The sequence below is a fragment of the Ctenocephalides felis genome, unplaced genomic scaffold, assembly GCF_003426905.1.
Source record: "Ctenocephalides felis isolate EL2017-DRISC unplaced genomic scaffold, ASM342690v1 CF-g0.4_SCAFFOLD_00845, whole genome shotgun sequence".
NCBI lineage: Eukaryota > Metazoa > Arthropoda > Insecta > Siphonaptera > Pulicidae > Ctenocephalides > Ctenocephalides felis.
In genome coordinates, this window is record NW_020536999.1 from 57,932,502 (window position 1) to 57,953,582 (window position 21,081).

General features: G+C 28.4%; 1 protein-coding gene across 1 annotated transcript in view; it reads right to left on the minus strand.

Moving 5' to 3' along the window:
• LOC113386399 overlaps positions 1 to 21,081 on the minus strand; it is a 653,774-nt gene that overhangs the window by 130,698 nt on the left and 501,995 nt on the right. The window contains exon 2 of the mRNA XM_026624183.1: positions 14,693 to 14,758. The gene's annotated coding sequence lies outside the window, so the exon portion shown is untranslated. The remainder of the gene's footprint in view (positions 1 to 14,692; positions 14,759 to 21,081) is intronic.

Genomic DNA, 21,081 nt, shown 5'->3' on the forward strand with positions numbered 1-21,081 from the left:
ATTTTTGCTGGATTCCTTTTAATAATAACTATAACTTGTATAGATATAGATTATTTTGTTATTTTGCTGTAAGTTGAGCATTCGAAATTGATTACCAGCTATTAATTTTTGCGTAGATAATTAAGTTCAGTCATACCGATGATTTGTTTTTAAAAGTGCGCGTTGGCTACGGTTGTGACAAATTTTGTGGGTACGGTTGTCACGTGTTTTGCCTCTTTTATATTAGATATTACTTTATAAAGTGAATAATTTTTTTTTACCTATGTTATGATTAATATTTACAAGTTTCTTCAACAGTATTCTACAAAAAACGACGTTTACTTCATTTTTAAAAAAAACTATAAATTATCAGCTTTCAAAGATTAAAAACAAACCTTATACTCAAGATTCCTATCATTTATCAAACCATAAAACTTCCTTCAAGTAACCCCGCAAAATATATCTACTTAAGTTAGATTTCGTTTGATACAAACATTTCCATTATATCAAGTGGCATGCGATATATATCTGATGTTTGCAAGACCATAAAATAATGAAATTAAACAATACGAAGTTTAATCTCGTAACTTCTGTAATAAATGATATTTATGAAAAGGAGTTTAAATATGCGTGGTAGTGCGTGTCACAAACCAACAAGGAAGAAAACACTATGGAATATTTGAATATGAATAGTTTTAAAGAGATATTACGATGCAGAGTATTTCTTAACGGTAAAGTACTTTAATATTCAACACTAGGTCTGATAATTTATTTACGAGAGTTTATATTTATTGAGGAACTTGATCCATAAGTTAAAGAAAGGTAAACGACGAAGTTACATGAACTTCCCGATATGTGTAAATAATCGACTTAATCAAAAAAAATGTAAATAATATACTTTATCAATCCTACTTTATAAAAAACGATAATAATTTTAGCAAAGTTTGACAAATTTTTAAAATTAAACTACTTGTCGTAAGGCCGTAATATTACAGTAAGTTCTATAAGACCATGATGTATATCGCCAAAAAAAGTTCCATGAAAATCGGCTTAAATTTTTTTTCAACAGTTCATTACAAGAAAACGGCTCGGTAGATTTTCACCTAAAATTAATCAGTACCATTCCCAACTAATATCTTTCGAACAGTTTTTGATTTTTTAAAATCGGTTCGGTAGGATGAGCTTAAATGTGGACGAAAGGTTTAACAATTTTTTTCAACAGTTAATTACAAGAAAACGGCTAGGTAGATTTTCACCTAAAATTAATCAGTACCATTCTCAATATCTTTCGAACAGTTTTTGATTTTTTAAAATCGGTTCGGTAGGATGAGCTTAAATGTGAACGAAAAGTTTAACACTTTTTTCCAAATCACAAAGAAACGGCTCGGCCGATTTTCGCACATTTTTTAACATTTAATTACAAAAAACAGCCCGACTGATCTGCACCTATTCAATGCAATTTCCAACCAAGATCTTTCGAACAGTTTTTGAATTTTTTAAAAAAGATTCAAGATTGTGGGCTAGAAACTGAACGAAACACTTTACATTTTGCTGATAATCATAAAGAAACGGCTTAGCCGACCCTCGCGCATGACCAAAGCTGGTACTTTATTGAGGTACATCAAATGTCTTTTAAATTATTAAAATCGATCTAGCCGTTCTTGAGAAAACGTCGACAAAAGGTCAAATATTGACTCACATACTTGTACAAACATACTTTTTCCAAAATTGGTCTCATTCGATTCAGAATTACTTGAAACAACGAGAAAATACCAAACTAGGAAATAGGGATTCTTTTCGAAAACATGAAATCTTCTACGGGAAGTAGATAAACTAGCCGCATAACAAGTTTGCAATTTAAAATCGTAATACTTCATGGGAAGAGATTATTTGTGGATGCATTTAAATAAAAATGATTCCAAACACAATCCCACATTATTTTTACAATGTTTTATTTCATAAATTTATCAAAAGATGGCAGATTACAGATTACATATAAAAAACGAAGAATCTCTATAGAAAAAAATGGAAATTTTTGTCTTTCCATGTACACACAGCATTTATACCCAATATAATTTTTAAAGATAAAGAATGGTTTCAATATTTCAGAGGTAGAAAGTTCATTCTATCAATTTCCAAATAACTGAATGAAAAATGTGCAAATACATAAAAAAATATCGTTCAATTTCAATACTTTCTGAAGAATGGAATATCCCACATATGTAGGGATATCCCCGAAAGATATAAGATATTCGCAAATGTGTAATAAATTAAAAAAACATTTTTAAAAAAAAGTAGGCTTTTGATTCGAAACAATAAAATCATAAATAATAATTGCTCGACAGAAGGTAAACGTTGATGAAAATATTAAAGAAACGTAAATATTCTATAAATTTCTAAATAACTTGACATCTAAGGGGCCGATTATGCCATAAAGTAGTTCAATATAGTAGTATATAGTAGTTCATATAGTAGTTGCATGGATATGTTATGTAGCAGTTTTCATACAAAATGGTACTAAATACTGCCAAAAGCCATGTGGTTGCTCTGCTAACCTACAAAAGGCACAAAGACATAAAAACGATAACTGCCTCTTTGTGATGTGGTATAATAAAATATGAGAGAATTTGCATTTTATGTGTAAAACGTCTGATCGCATAGCAAATACATGACATTTTGACTGCATTTAATACTATTTTGTATGAAAATTGCTACATAACATAGCCTTACCATAACATTGGTCTATTTCACAGCAGAATCGTCCCATAAGTTTTTTGAAATTCCACTTAACATATATAGTTTTTCTTATTCATTTTTAACTAGCACTGATACCTTTGAAAAAAAAAATATAAAAAGTAATAAAAAATTAATACGTTATTAAAATCGTAATTTTGAAAATATTAAGAATTTCAAATTATCAAACATAGTGATATTAAATATTGCAAAACGGTACCTATTCCGCTATCTACTTATTATAACATTATCTAATTTCATCAAAATCTCATTTTCCCAAGAGCTTAAGCGAAAATAATTGCCTCTATATTGTTTGTTCGGTTGCAGGGCTGCTGTGGACACTATCGTATACGGCACTGATACTAATTAGAATTTGAAGCAATAGAGACATTTTATGATGGCACTTAAAAGCAAGGTTTCTTACATAAATTCTACCATAACCACAAACTAACGTTGTTGTCTGAGCCTGATAAACTGTTATTATATCGAGGTTAGTTGAAGATTGCAACAACGAAAATATTGGCACAGAAACTACCACACTTGGTATGGAGCGCATCAGTATTTCACCATGATGGTAGAATATTTATTTAGATTCTGTACTAGTAAATATGCAGTAATTTTAATGAATATATTTGTATAGTCGTTATTATTTACCAGCTTATTTTTGGTTAGTTGAAACATATATTAGTGTATCATAATAGATTGTATGGACCCTTTTGGTATAGACTAAAGATGGAATGAGTTTCTTCCTTGCAATATTAAACTTGTTGATTTTTTGGAGCAGTATTGTAAAATATTTATATATCACAATATTTTCTAAGTATTTTATAAAATTAAGTTAAGAAAACTGTAAAGTTCATTGAAAGATAGCGTAAAATATCTTAGAAGTCTCCAAAAATCTAAGCATGAGCAGATGTATGAGGGTAATATACAAGCTTGATTAGATGTAAGAGGGTTGATGTAAATAAAAACAACACAACAAATCGACCGAGATTTCTCAAAAATGTTATTGTATACAATAATTAATTATAATTAATACAATAAATTATAATACAATAATTTAAAATGTAATTAATGTTTTTGCACACAAATCAGTGTGGACGTACAGAAATCAACAGAGAGTAACAGAAAAAACAATAATATTTAGATCATTTAGCATTAGAAAAATAATTTTCTGAGATTTGAATTTGTGACACCTATTAATAAACTAATAAAATATAAAGATGATATAATATCCAAAAATTTCAAAAACAGAATCAGTGTTCATGCAAATTACTTGTGCAAGAAGAATTATAAGTAGCTCATCCAACTCGTCTTATGTGAAAAATTCCCAATAAACTACTTATCCAGTTAATTACAATTGACAAATATACTCGTCATGGAGAAGTAGCAAAATTTTTTGCAATGACGAGTATACTCGTCACGCGTATACGGCAGGGAGCATTTGCTATTAAAGTTGAAATTTTTGGAAAACGAAACAATTTATGTAAAAATGTAAAGTTGTTTAAAATACTTTAACGCTTTAATTGACTGTATAAAATAAGTAGTTGCATAATAAATTAAGATTCAGTTATTTAAATATTTTTTTACTGTTAAAAAACCCATATTTTTTATCCCATATCTCACTCTGTGATTGACGAATATACACGTCATGAGCTCGAACCCGGGCATATGTCATTTGTATCTATATATGTCTCATATGTGAGAATAACAGATGTTTCTACCTTTGCCTAGAATCTTGGGGATGAATTTTAATTAACAAAACTTGTTACTCAACTGTGGACTTTTGATGTAAAATAATGTGATTACCTGAACGCTGAGAAGACACTGAAAGTTTTCGACTTGGGATCATATAACACCGGCATAGAAACATGGAAAGATATATAATTCAGAAGACTTAAGACAATGTTTCAGCTTTGATTGGTAGAGGTAAATTGATGCTAAGAACATATTTAATTTCTGTAGAAGAAGTTTGTTTTTGACAAAAAATTTGATTTGCTCATTTTATTTCAAGACATTTGGAATTGTTTGTGACCAAAATTGAAAAAGTTTGCGTTGGACTAATTGGCAGTGTCATCATTTTCAAAATACTATGATCATATTTTTAAAAATGTCTAAATCTCAATTTCTGTGTAGAGAGAAACTTTTTGCAACTTGACTGAGTGCTATATGCATCTTGAACCTGACGCAACAAAAATAAAAAATATTCTGATTATTGGTTAGTACTATATAACTAATCAAACATTAATCAATATTATGAGCTTGTTAGATGTGAGCCTACTACCAGGATTTATTGGATGACACCACAGTGGTTGTCTTTTCTATTTTTATATTTTTTTACATTCTTCTAATTGTTGTTGCAGCAATGCCCCTTAAAAGCTATTTTCGCTTAAAAACGCGTTTGGGTCTATGTTTTTCGTTGTAAACGTGTATCATACTGCTCGATATCAGGTACGTACGTACGAGATTTGAATTTCAAGCCCTTGTTTTGCAAGTTATTTCAAATTGAAGAAAATTAATTACAAATTAAATTGAAGATTAAGTTTGATCACATACATCACATATATGTAATATTTAACCATAATCGCAAGGGATGTAATAATCCATGTCCCATAGGTAATCATTCTCTGTAATTACTAAACTGATAATATGCGATCATAACCACAATACTATTAAAGCAACATGGATTTAATTTAATTGGTATGTTTAAGACAGAGTTAAGCATTGGTAATATACATTTTGGTAGGTGTTAAATTATCAGAGATTATATGCCTATTCTATTATAAGCAATAATTACAAAGGAAAAATCAAGACTGGTCAAGATTTGACCAGGGCTTTTATTTAACCTGGGACCCTTCGGGGTAGGGGTACAATTATATGAATATAAATACCTGTAACATATAATAAGGAGGGAGTCTAGCAAATGTAATAAGAGAAGAAGGTTGTAGAGAGTAGCTCAATATATGTCATAAATTAAATAGTGGTTTTATTCACATTTTCTTATGGTGATGAAATATTTATAATTTACAGTCCACTCAATATCAAATTAATCAAAGTGATCCTCACCATAATTAGTCCATTTCGAGCCGAATTTTAGATAAAAATTGGTCACATTAAGCCAAATTTTAGATCATAAATTGTCGATCTGATCCGAATATAAAAACTACGAAGTGAGATAATATACTGTGATTTGTGATTTTGATCTGGTGCTACATTGAGTCGTGTAGTGGTTTGTTGTATGTCATCACGGATTTGAGACAATCGGTCCGTTCGAGAACCCGACTGGAGCAAATTGCTAGCCAATATAGCATTTCAATACAACTCTTCAAGATCTCAAAGGACGACTGCTGCGTATTGTTTAGAACTATTAACAATACTGCGTACGCATAGCTGGTTCCTGCAGGAAGTTTATTCAACCATTGGAAGCAGATTTATCTTGGCCACTAGTTGTCGGATGCTGCAAATGGACACTCCTACAGAGAAATATCAGCTAAGTCGATTTATTTTCTAGATTTCTATTGTCTCTTATTGTTTCTGTTTTACCAGAATAATATTTTATGGATTTTGCTTCATTTGTCGAGCATACAACATTAATGTCTTGACCGAAATAGTCTTATCATAGGGATATTGTTAATAATTCAATAGTATTAGTGAATATTTTTATTATTCTTTACCTTGATTGTCAAGTGCTTTGTTGGAATAATTGTTGAAAATGTTGTAATTGAAAATTTTGAGATACTAGTCTGAATATTATATATTAGATGTCATTTAATTGCCATATATAATACATAATTTAGTAAAATCAATTGTAACAGTTAACGCGTCCCATAACATTTCGGTAAAATTATTTTCATAAGTATTAAATTATAATTATTATTTTTAATATTTTTCGAGTTTTCGTGATATTTAATCAAAATGGCAGAATTAAAAAGTTATTATCTAAACGCCAAAATATTAAAATTAAATTTGAAAAAACCTTGAGTAGGGATCTTCAAGGAGAGCCTACAAATTTATTAAACGTTTTAAAAACGCGGCATGAAAAAGATTATTTTAATTTTGAAAATATACAAGATTCAATTAATGAATTATCTGATGAGCACACTTCAGAAGCGCAAGTGATCGATGATTTATATATAGAGGTAATCTTTAAATTAGAACGTTTGTTAAGCACAATTTCAGAGCCCGTTAATAAGAAAAATGTAGATAGCGAACCGCAAATAAAGTTGCCCGACATTTCGATACCAAAATTTGACGGATCGTACAAAAATTGGGTAGGGTTTAAAGAATTATTTTATGCAACTATTCACAATAATAATAGTTTGTCTAACGTACAGAAATTTTATTATTTAAAAGGACATTTGATCGGAGAAGCCGCAGAAGCAATTAATAATTTGCAGTTGAGTGACAGTAATTACCAGATAGCGTTAGATTTATTGTGCGCGAAATTTGAGAATGTTTGCCTAATTACTTATTCTTATTTACAAGCATTAACTGATTTACCTTCATTGTCTAAACTAAATTCATCAAACATAAAATCTTTTTCTAATAACGCTCAGCAAATTATTAATTCGCTTAAGGCTATTAACACTAATGTAGATAATTGGGATCAGTTATTAGCCTTTTTATTATTGAATAAATTTGACATAAATACTAGGGTTAAATTTAATAGTTGCAGATGCCAAAAACAGTTACCGACGGTGTTGGAAATTTTCACGTTTTTAGACCAACAAAGAACGGCATTGGAAATATCACAAGGAATAAATTTAAATACCTTAAATAAATACAACTCTACAGAGAGGAAATCCTTATTGTCCCGATCAAATAATGTTGACAATGCATGCGTTTTATGCAATAATAATCATTATTTAGTAAATTGCTCCAAATTTCTTTCTATGGCATTATCTGATCGGGAGAATTTTATTAGCGGCAACGGATTATGTTCTAATTGTTTGAAAAGGGGACATTTACGATATAAATGCTTTAAAAGGTATAGATGTGGGATATGTTCTCAGAAACATCATAGTTTGCTCCATAAAGATAAGCAAATAAATATTAATCGGCCAGGTATAGACGAACCCGACAATGCTAGCAATACGTCTAATATGGTTATGAATACAAATCTCGCGACGGGGGGTGCGCTTTTACCTACAGTAAATTTGTTTGCGAAAAGTAATAAAGGAAGCCGTGTTAAAATTCGAGCAATATTGGATTCAGGTTCGGAAATTAATATAATATCAAAATCGCTATTTAAAAAATTGGGCGTAAAATCTCAATCAACGAGCCTTAAACTGCACGGTGTTGATGGGATTTCAACGCAATCAAATAATTTTATAAACTTAGAAATATTGAATGAAGATAACACATTTGTAAAAAAAAATAAATGCATTTGTGCTCGAGAAAATATCGAGTCCACTACCTGCGCAGCAAATTCAAATTTCTAAACTAAATCTGCCAATTGGATTAATTCTTTCGGATCCAAACTTCGATATACCTCGCGAAATAGATATGCTGATAGGTGTTGATACGTTTTTCGAAATTCTCGGTAACGAAAGAATTATTCTAGGTCCCGCTAAGCCTATTTTACAAAACACGGTATTCGGTTGGACACTAACGGGTAGATATGAGTCAAATATAATCAATAGCAAGGCAAATAATAATCATATATCCGTCACAGAATCTCTCACTAAACATGGTAAAGTTACACGCGTTGAAAAGTTACATAATTATCGACACACAAAGAAACGTGTGAACCATTCTTTTCAAAAAAATCTTTCGCGAAACAAGAATTGGCGGTGCAGAAGCCCCGATAAAAAATTAAAATATTTTGAATCCTGTAATTATGGAACTGTTTGTGCACCATTTCTTGCACATACACGTATAAACATTTAACTTTTGACAAGGATCTTAACTTTGTTTTAAAGAAGTAAGTAGTAGTCTCAGTAGAGTAATTACATTGTACGTAATATTTATTAATGATTGCAACACGGATAGAAGTCGGAATATTAAATTCGGTTTTACTAGCTTTTATACAACAAACCGATCACTCGCGTTTATGAAGATGTTACAAGTCGCTTCAATCTATCACGTGGTCTATTTTTTATTATAAGACGCGTTAACTGATGTATTGCGTAATAATTAACTGACTTGTTAACAGTGATCTCACTAAGAATAATAATACATTTTCAATTTTGATTTACGTCTGCATTTAATTATAATTAAGAGCCGACAGTTACAATGTCGCCATCTACGGAATCAAAAATATGTCTTGATTGATTTTACTGATGATATTAATATTGTTAACTAATATATCATGTAATGGTTATACAACTGATGTATTTACTGATATTCCTATGCATATGTTTGGATAATTTAAGTAAAATATTACCTTTTTATAATTCAGAGTTAATGTTAATCGTATTCTTTGATATACTTACACATGTATGTTTAGATGATCTGACTAAAATGTATTATTTGTAATTTTTATTGTTCAATTTTAATGTTAATTTTACTTTTGATATATGTTCTACTAATTACTAATTAAGAAATATATAATAAAATGATAGATAATAAGTTACAGGGTAAAAGATATTAGATAATAAGAATTCATATTTTTGTAATATTTAATCAATTGTTCAGCATTAATTATAATGCAGGGCCGGCAGTATGGTCAAGATTTGACCAGGGCTTTTATTTAACCTGGGACCCTTCGGGGTAGGGGGTACAATTATATGAATATAAATACCTGTAACATATAATAAGGAGGGAGTCTAGCAAATGTAATAAGAGAAGAAGGTTGTAGAGTGTAGTTCAATATATGTCATAAATTAAATAGTGGTTTTATTCACATCTTCTTATGGTGATGAAATATTTATAATTTACAGTCCACTCAATATCAAATTAATCAAAGTGATCCTCACCAAAGACGATAATGTTAAAAAAAAAACAGAAACAATTACAGGCATAAATTATTTAATACATATCAACAAACAAATAAATTCAATTACGCTTTCCAAAACTATTTAGAATTCAAATACCTATTATTATATAGATTTTTTTTAAAGTGCTACTAACTTTCTTTTTCAGAGTTGAGTAAGATGTCTAAGAAGATTCGATACCTAAGTTTTCAATTCTTTAATTTTTAAAATATTGTATATAAAAAATTATAATTATTGTAAAAAAGTACTAATAATATTTTAAAATTAGGCAATTTTTTGCAAAAAAGTAATGGAAAATTATTGCCTTCAGATAATGGAAATTACATAAGAGATCATTTGGGCAATTTATTCGTTTAACTTAGTCTGAATTACCAAAGCTGCTATTTATAGAAATTGTGTAAGTATTTATGTATCAACATACTTTATAAAATACAATTATACTTTTATAAAATACTATTTGAAATGTTAAATTTCATTTTATTTTTCAAATAGGAGTTCTATGTAATTAAAACACCTATGTTTAGTCAAATTTCAATTTAATTTTTAGTTAGCGTTTAATTCATTCATTCTTTGAGAAATATTTTTACTTGTTTAAATATATATATATATATATATATATATATATATATATATTACAAGAGAAATACTCAGCATTCCAATTTTACACAAGATATGCAAATACTTGTTTAAGAAGTAAAATTTCTCTTTGCGATTTAAAATCAAATAAAATTCCTATTTACAGATTGATACGTAGATTTGCCAACAAAAATTAAACCACGGAAATAGAATGTAGTAAATTATGTATTGCAAACGACTAATTTTCTTAATAAATAAAATTAAATGATCAACAGGACGACTTTCACTTAATGAACAAGTCAAATCAGTTTCATTTGCTCTAGCAATTATTGTAGAGATTGATAATTATTATTTACTAAGCTTATATAAACCGATTAGTTTATTATGTGCTATTTTTACTTGATAGAAAGTTTGCATAATTCTATTTGTTTTGACAAAAAAATAAATTTAGTCGTTATGTTTATGTATGTACTTATTGCAAATGGCAAATTTATATCCGAACTATATACATGAAAAAGTTGTTAAAATTAATTTTGATGTAAAATATCACAAAACGAGACTAGTAAGAAAAAAAAAACAATAAGGGATAGCCAGGAGGGCAAAGTGATCTTATCTCTTAATTTTAAATTTAAGGAGATATTACGAAATAAATGCTACATTATTCAACGAATGCAATATATAAATTTCATAAATTTTTTTTTCAGGGTTAACATTGTTGTACATAACCTGGATACGGCGGTGTTTCATCACAAATATGTATTAGCAGAGTAGACATAACTATTAATTTAATTTCTCTTTTCAACATGCATTTTTTAACTCAATTTGGCTGATTACACTTGTTTTGCCTATACTTTCAAATAATGTTAAAAAATTCTTAACTTTACTTGTTTTGTTTTAGATATTGGTGGTAGGCTTTTTTACCCGCCTTTAAGCGGACCTTTAAGACCTTTAAGCCTTGCTTTACCCTATAATATTTTTTGTTTAGCTTTCATAAATTTTTATTGCAAGAATTTGTATATATCCTTATTTAAATATCTATTCTAATGTTTAAAATCATCAAAGGCACTACATCATGATTTCTGAATTTTGGAAAACCTCTTCTGCTGCAAATATTTTAACAAATATAATATTATATCATTATATGGTGATGAAAATTAGACACGCGAATATAATTAACGCCATCAATTATCACAATTTGACTATAATCTGTATGAATTGAACGCGTGAATCAGTGTTTTTATTAAAAAAAAGTTAATGTTACCCAAGTCAATATTGCATTGGATAATATTGGTAATAATATTATTATATAACTTTAAACTAGTTCAGTAGTAGTAAACTAGTTTAGAGTAAATAAATATTCAATTCAAAAATGTTTACTTTCCAATTTCGTCATTCGTCATTTTCTGCCAACTTACTGGACGAAATCACACGTCCGAGAAACGAAGTGCAGTAATCCTATATATTTTATTGGAAAAACGTACATTGGCAAATTCGTTTGGCTTTTCAAGTTTTTTGAGATACATCGTCGCTTCAGAGTCCTGAATACGAAGAAATCTGAGAATACGATGTACAGAACTGCTCTATAGAGAAGCTTTTGATAACAGAATCTTCAATGATGATGCACTTTTATATTGAAGTGTGTTTAGCAGATGTTTGAAATGATGTTTTAGCTACAAGATTAAAGTAATACAATTATAATATATCATGTGTAAACTATGGGACTGACATGAAGATGAGAATTTTTCAAAATAACCCAAATATAAATACTCTATATAAGCCTGAGAGTGAACAATTGAATGAACTTAGTCATTGCAGTTAATAAAAAAAAATTGAAGTAAAACTTCTTTAGGCGCGACTAGGGAATAAATCAGCGAAAATGCAACGGAAATGTGCAACAAATCGTTACACAAACCGTTCCTTATCGGCCATAAATGTACTCATTGGGTCGATTGTGATTGGTTGTTGTGCCCCATGCATAGAGAACCTGTTGTATGCGTAAGTAACTGAAAAGCATTGTTTTTCGAATGTCATTAGATTTTAAGTATGTAACCTTAATTTGTAGTACAAATCTTAATTTAAATAAAAAAATGCCTGAATCAGATAATTACTTCACCCTGTACCTAGTGAATAATTATAATAAGAATAATAAAACAAATGCCGCAACTGTGCCGTTTAAGAAACGAAATCTTTGAGGTTTTTAAAATCAAAAATATTTTTATAGGTAAGACAGATACTACAGATTACGATTACATATAAAAATATTTCTTTGATTGTTGTTTAACATAATTCTCTGTATTTTTATAGAGATTAATGTATTATTTTTTCTAACATGCCGAACATATATCTTTTTCAGCATTATATCTTAGTCACTTTTGGAAATTTAGAGAAAGTTTACATGTTTTCCATGTAAAGGAAAGTAAAGATTGACGACGGCTATAATTTAGATGCTGAATTCATGATTTTATCAAAAAATAATTTTGATAGCGTATGTTAAATCAGAACTAGATTTCTTTAAAATCAAAAAATGTAGTAATAGTGATATAGTCAATAAGTCTATACAGTTGAATACATAAATTGTATCTTCTGAACATAAACACTTCTGAAACAAAAATATGACATAGCAAATAACCGTATCTAATACCTTATAAGTATGCTAATAAATCATAATTCCGATGACAATTGACGGAATAATTTATTAAGAAAGATTTCACTGAAGTATGGACAGTTTTACGACTTTCCCATTATAATTTATATTTTTTATCAGTAGTAAGTATTCTAAGAATAATTCTCAAACTAATAGTGCTATACCTACAACTCGGTAAGATAATTATATTCATCACTAAGTTAATCATAGAAATGAAAAATGGCTTTTTCTAAATAGATTTTCGCTTCTATTTCCTAGATTTTTCTGGTTTTATAAAGAAAATTAGCATACACCATCATGCGTATGCAAAATGTAAAATGCATTATTTTTCTATACATTTTAGAAGAATATTATTTCTTCAAAATTAGATTATCATTTCTTACTTAAATTGTGGACAGAAATCTACATTAGAAGTACCAGAAGTAAATTCTTAGAAATAAATAATATTAATAATTTTAATTGCAAAAATAAACTGCGGGTAATGCAGATATTTTTGGGGTTTTACAAATCATTTTAAGTACTTCATGTTCAATATAATATGTATATTGATTAAACGTTAATGAGTTACAAAAATCTCGATTGTTTTCAAAATATTCAGTTTCCTTAGGAGTCTATGGTAAAGGCCAAGAAGTCCACGACACAAAATAGTTTGGGAAACTATGGTGTAATATATATATAGCGATTCGAATTAGACAAAGAGAACAATTTGTATTTTGTAAAACGAACTTAATTTTAATGTAGTATTATACATTTCTACGATGTTTATTTTTAATAAACACATTTCCAAATTAATAAATTTGTTAAAAATTGTAAATAAATAACTGATAACTAAATAATTAACAATAAACAGGAGATATAGAATAAGATGAGTTTCAGATGCAAAACGTTTTATATATGTTAGTGTTGAATTTTGAAAATTTTATTGCTTTTATTCAGTTTGATTTACTACAAAATATATTACATATTATAATTCAGTAGTATTAACAATTACCATTTACCCCAAGTGAGCTCTTCATTCATAGTCAGCATAAAAATCAATAACGGCAATTTCTTTTCAGCACATTTCATCGAAGTACCGGAAAATGCTTAAAGTGGTGCTTGAACGATATTGAAAAATGCAAAAGCACAATATACGCAAAATTGAGCATAAATAATGCAAGCTTTCAGCAAACGTTATCAAACATTCTAAACATACAATCCGAAAAATGCTGCATTTGAAATTTCGATATGGGTTCAGTAAAATCGGAAATAACAATGTAAACATAGGAAAAACGAATTATTTATTTAATATTCCATGCGAAATGAAAAATGTAAAGTTAGATCTGTTTACATTATTTGTTATTTCTGCTTTATATATTTAAATAAACAAACATATTTAAATCATTTAATAAAAAATATATATATAAACAACTATATAAGAATTATTCAGATATTTTAAAAAAAGGCTAAGAATCTTTGATAAATATTAATTTCACTTGGAATAATGTATGGTAAGAAGTGAGATGTAAATTGTAGACACAAATCTACATCAAAAGCCGACATCAAAAGAGCATTTTTGAAAATAGAATAATTTTAGTAACTAATGGTGAAAATATTTGCAATTTTTGCAGAAGTTTATATGGTTTCGCAATATATTTAAATTATACTTTTGTTCAAAAGTGGCTTAATAAATATTTTTATTAGAAAATTTAAAAAACTACAATTATGCACATGTTTCTTCGAATAAGTAGTTGCGTCATGAAAAACGCAAAACTTCACATTCTACAAAAAATAATTATTAATACTTCCTATATATATGCTCAACGATTATAAAAAAACAACATACCTTTAATTTGAAAACAGTAATCCATCCAATATTGATATGATAGTTGAATTTGATCTTGTAGAAAATCTGTAAAAAAAAAACAAGAATGGATTAAGAAAATGTTTCATTACATTTTCCTAATTTATATAAATAATTTGAGATTCAAATACAATATATAGAAACTTAATTTTCTGAATTTAACTCATATTTTTTAATTCATTTTAGAATATTTTAAAATGTATATCTATTTATATTTAATTAACATAAAGAAGACGTTTGTTTTCGACAAAAAATCTGATTTGCTTGTATCGTTGACATCAAATGTAGCATTAAAATACTATTCGAAAGACATGAGTTAGAAAAAACTATGTAGTTAATGACCAAATACATATTATTGTAAATACATTTACTAGCATTCATTTAATATAATAATAATTTAAGTTCCACAGAATTATTTGCAATAATTTAACATTATTAGTGTTCAAATATAATTTTTGATTTAAAAAACTAAATGCTATTTTATGCATTTTTAATTTGTCATATCACATTTATACTAACAATAAGACTTATATTAAGTTCATATCGAAACTTAAAACTTTTTTGCAAAAACCATCTTTGAAATATGTACATTACATTGTTTTCTAATTGATGCTTGATTTGGATATACAGGGTGTCTCAAAAATCAACGTCATGTCGAAACAGGGTGATATAACGGATGTATGTGTGTGTGATATAGATAATAGTATTGATCATAACTCTCATAAAACAAATTAGAAAAAATATGTCATATAGTTTGAATGTTGTGAGCTTTTAAGTGCAACCTAAAGCTCTGGTGACAAGTTGACTATTTTTCGGTTCTTGCGATTAATTTTTAATTTAACTTAATTTTTAATTCATTTTTTGTTCATTTTAGTTTTGGATCCGTAATCAACAATAAAATTTCTCTAATTACAGTATTAAAAACAGTGATACAATTGCCCATACTTCGCCATTCGCCCAAAGTTTTCAGAATTAACATCGTTTCTTAAACTAGGAATTTAAAATTTCCAAATTTGATCAACTTTAATTAATAAGTTCAGGTTTAGTCCAACTTTAAGTTTTCAATTTTTACTCGAATTTTTTTTATTATTGAAGTATCAAGTTATTTACCATATTTCAATGGTTAAGACTTAACAAACAAACAGTCTTATTTCTTGAAAACGTTGGGCAATTGTATCACTACTTTTGACATAATATAAAATAAACAAAATAAAAAATAATTTAAAGTAGTTTTTTTTGATGACGGATCCAAAGCTAAGTTGAACAAAATTATAGAAAATTAATCACAATAACAGAAAAATAGTCACATTTTCGCCAGAATACTAGGCTACACTTAAAATATCACAACTTTGAAACTATATGGGATTTTTTTTCTAATCAAGTTTCTAGTTAAACTAATTTCTAGTTGAGCTCATACGGACTCGTGAGAACGAAGTCGTAAGTTGTAATAGGACAACCTGACATCGTGCAGTAGTGATGTCCATTTTTTCATGCAAATATAGATATAAATATGTTTCCATTATAAATAGCTCATTTCGGGCACTGCGGTTTGAAATGACAATAGAAAAATCTCTTGCACTACAGCTTACAGACCTGTCCTAGCGCAGTACTACTACCCATTAATATAAACATCGCAACTTCCGTACTTTGAGAAAAAATTAATACAAAAACTTTTATTCGCAGCCGTGCTTGTATCCGTTAAAATATTGCAAAAATTGACATCTCTGTACGTCGATGTTTTTTATTCTTGTCGTCCGCGAAATTCGCGCCCGCAAACATGCAATATATATGCGAAACGTCAAAACTAATGCAAAGTAAACCGAGAAATAGCGGCTCAAAGTATTTCGCATTCATAACGAAAATGTCAACATGAGAATAATAGAACCGGGAATAAAAAGACAAACATGAAAGCCCGGCAAACCTCAACGATGACATTTGACACATTAATTTAAAAAAGAATCATGAGCGCGGTGCATGGGATGGTTCTCTTAGACGGGAACATTATTGTTGCATTTTGTACGGTATTACGGTTTCTAGGTAAAGCAAACTTTACATGGTCTTATCAAACTGTGAAAAAATTCACACGATAATCAGATTCTGATACAAGACTGATTTTTTTATTTTCATAAAGTTATACAGAGTTTTCAGCCCTTTTGCACAAGTACGGTAATTAAGCATTTGACACCTGACATACGGGTGCAAAAGGTTAATAACAAAACAAAATTTGTTTTATAATTTAATATTTTTAGACAATTGAAAAAAATACATATTTTGAATCATATATCGAGAACGACTACAAGTGTATTCCAATTACCAGGAAGAAATGCTATCATCAAATATCAGCGTACTATTCAGAGAAAAAAAATCTAAGATTTTTTTACAAAAACTTATCCTCAGTCAGAACATCTCTGTTAGTTTCAAGTACTTTCTAAATTCACCCTTCACACAATTTTGCTTCATACTAGGTGTATAATCCAATAGATAATGAAAAAATTACTGACTTAATTTTAGATAATTCAATACAATTAAATAGGGTAGAGAGGGGTACAAAGGTCCAAATTAACTTTCAGTAATTATATGTACTGTCTATAATAAATGGATTACATCACAATATATAACACATATCATACAACCAACTATATTGAGTAAAACTCATTAATCAGTTAGTTCCTAATTATAGAAATATTTTGTTTAATATTTTTCAAGAATTAATCATCTGTTTTTTTTTTACCCTACAAGAGGTGTAATAAGAGACAGCAAGAAAGCAAACAGTTCGAATGCTTTATTTTGAATATTAAAGGAATATTACGAAAAAATAGCTACATTATTCAACTAATACAAAAAATATTTCCCAGGCACATTTTTGACAAAGATATCACTGTATATAACCTTGACGATCTGGTATTTCGTTAGAAATATTCATCGACAGACTTGGAATAACTAAAAATTTAATTCATAATTTATAAAATTGCTTTTTTTAACTTAATTTTTATTTTTATTTATGATTTTATTCTTGTTTACACCTTTGCCAGTGTAAGTTTTACTTATTTCTTTTTACCCCAATTTAAGTATAATAAAAACATTTTACAAAGTAAAAAATGGAAACTATAAAAAACAAATTTATTAAAAAAATATATTCTTTATAAAACATGCATTTTCTATATTCACACAATATTTATATATTGTTAAATTATAAGATGTAACTCGAACTAGTTTCTCAATAGTGTCGTTTAGCATCTTTAACCAAAACTAATCAGCACGATTCCCAACCAATATCTTTCGAACGGTTTTTGAATTTTCAAAATCGATTCAGAATTGCGGACTAAAACGTGGACGAATAATTTTTCACTTTTCTGCGATTTACAAAGAAACGGATCGGCGATCGTCGCACAAAATTGAGAAACGCTAGTCCTCATCGAGATACATCGATAAGCTTTTAAATTTTGAAATTGGTCCAGCCATTTTTAAGAAAACGTCGATTTATGGCAAAAAATCTGTTCACATACACACACACACATACTTTTTTCCAAATTTGGTCTCATTCGATTCAGAATGGCTTGAAACAAACTTCTTTTTCAGAAAGAAAATGAAATATGTTTTATAAAACTATATTTATAAAGCCTGCAAAAATTGTAGAAATGATAATTGGGTGAAATGCAAAAAGAAGTCCATGTGATTAAAACATGTAATTTTAAGTAAAGCGACAAAATGACTCCTTATCCCTCTCAGCTCATATCATTCCCTTAACTGCTCCAATTCCATGTCATTTTTTTTATCAATATGTATTTTTTGGAAGCATCCAGTTGCCGACCGCTGGTGCATTCACCTCGTTCGTCCAGGTTGTTCATCCTTACTATTGTTAGATGAGCAAATAATGATACGATGCCATAAATACGATAAAATCTTTGATATAAAATATTCTCTGATACCCTTTTGTGATACTCAGAATGTACACTGTATATACTATAAACGTGAATTTGCATATGCTATCTTTCTTTGCAATCTCTGTCTATTGTACAGTGGCATAACTATGCTGGCCGACCTAATTAAGATATTTTTATTTGAATAGACGATATTCTGCAGAAATAATAACACATTTGTATTTCTATGATAAAAAATAGAGCAATTAATAGAAGCGATGTTATTATAATGAGAATTTATGTTTACTACGTGCGTTAAGTTAAAATCACTGTTGGCGATGATGATCCAAAGAAATTTTCCATAAAGGTAAATTTTTAAAAGCGCCAAGTGGCATCCTAAATATCAAATTTCACCTAATATAGTTTGTTGCGGTATAAAATAAAAATATTTAAAATTCAATAGTTGAGAAATGCATTACATACAGGTCAGCCATTAGTTTAAAAAATAACTTTAATAAATAGTAGGGCCAACTACTTTATACTTACATATTTATCTATGTGTAGTGCGGGGTACAAGATACAATTTAACTTAGCAATTATATTGTAAAAACCAAGTCAATTATATCACAACAAATAATACATATCGAACAAACAACTATCTGACTATGTTTAGTAAAACTCCCAGCCAATAAATCATCGTAAAAATGAGTTATTTGCTGTTTTTCAAAAATTTGTCAACTGGTCTTTTTACCCCAAAGGCAGGATAAAACTGGACGGCCAGGGGGCAAACAGGTTCAATGTTTTATTTATAATTTTAGAGGAATTTTAGGTAATAATAGCTACATTATGAAACCTTGATCTTGTATTTCATCAAAAATTGATCATCAGCAACTTGGAATAATTATTTATCTCTTGTAAAATTGTTTAATTTTCAACTTAATTTATTTATTTATTTATTATTTTTTATTGTTTACACCTTTGCCAGAGTAAAGGTTCAGTTGGTTCTTTTTAAACCACTCATATATTAAAAACTGTTGAAAATAACTTAAAATGAACAATGTAATTCATGAAACAATTAAATAACGAATACTTAAAAATTATATTAAGGTTTGGTAAACTATACAACAGTGCTCATAAGGGCGGAGTACAAAGGTTCAATTTGACTACATTGTGAAAACCAAGCTTATTACAACAAATAATACATCTCCTACAATTATCTGACTATGTTTAATAAACTTCCAGTTAATTCATCATTATAAAAATGTGTTTTTTGCGATTAAAAATTTGTCACCTGGTCCTTTTTACCCCATAGGCAGGGTAAAATGGGACGGTGAAAGGGCAAACAAGTCCGAAGTTTTATTTTTAATTTTAGAGGGATTTTAGGTAATAATAGCTACAGTATGAAACCAAATATAAATTTATGAGTACGTGTTTAAGATATACTATATTTAACCTTGAACTGGTATTTTGCTAGAAATATTCATCAGCAGACTTAAAATAATTTTTTATTTAATGTATCACTTTTTTTAAATTGCTCATTTTTTACTCAGTTTTCTTTATATTTACTATTTTTCATTGTTTACACCCTTGACAAAGTAGAGGTTTAGTTAGTTCTTCATAAATCATCCTTATGTAAGCTTTTATAGAGGCAATATAGAAAAAATCCGTTGAATGCAACTTGACATTAACGTAGGAAATCCCGTTAAACGGCGGACGGCACCTAGCGCCGGAAATCATATTTTTGTTACCAAAGTTTGATTGATTGTATTAATTATTTTCTAGCAAAGGTTGCGTTTTTGTTAATTTAGTTTGATTTATAACTTTGTTATCTAACATGTCATAATTTAATAAACATTTCGTAAAATATTTTTTGATTTATTTATAAATAACCTTAGGTGTCCGGCACTCGGAGACTTCCCCCTGTATTTAAAAATTATATTAAGGTCTGGTAAATTAAACAACAGTGCTCATAATCAAAACAATTAACAACAAGTCACTTTCGCAGATAATTTAATAGCCAATTTTTTGGCATTAAAATGGGACAATGTTAAATTTATAACATAGATGGCTATGAGAAATAGTATGGTTGATATATATTTATATCCATATACCTTTAATTTTACAGAAGTATTTTTACAAATTTTGGTCATAGAATCATAATAAATCTACGTTTTTGTGTAAAGCTGTATTATAATTGTTATCTTTTCTCTGAAAAAATCAGAACTGTTAAAAATTGATGATTTTCGAGTGGTTCCAGTTACTGTTGATATTTATTGAACTTGTATATTGATTTAAAATATATATTTATACCACCCATATGTAAGCCTTTTATATAAGCAATATAAGAAAATCCATTGAATTCAACTTAAAATTAACGTGTACTTAAAAATTATATTAAGGTCTTGTAAACTAAACCACAGTGTTCACAATCAAAACAAATAACAAAAAAAAATTTTTCAAAGATCCCCTGATAGCGAAGTAATGAGAAATAATTCATCTGGTTATTTGGCT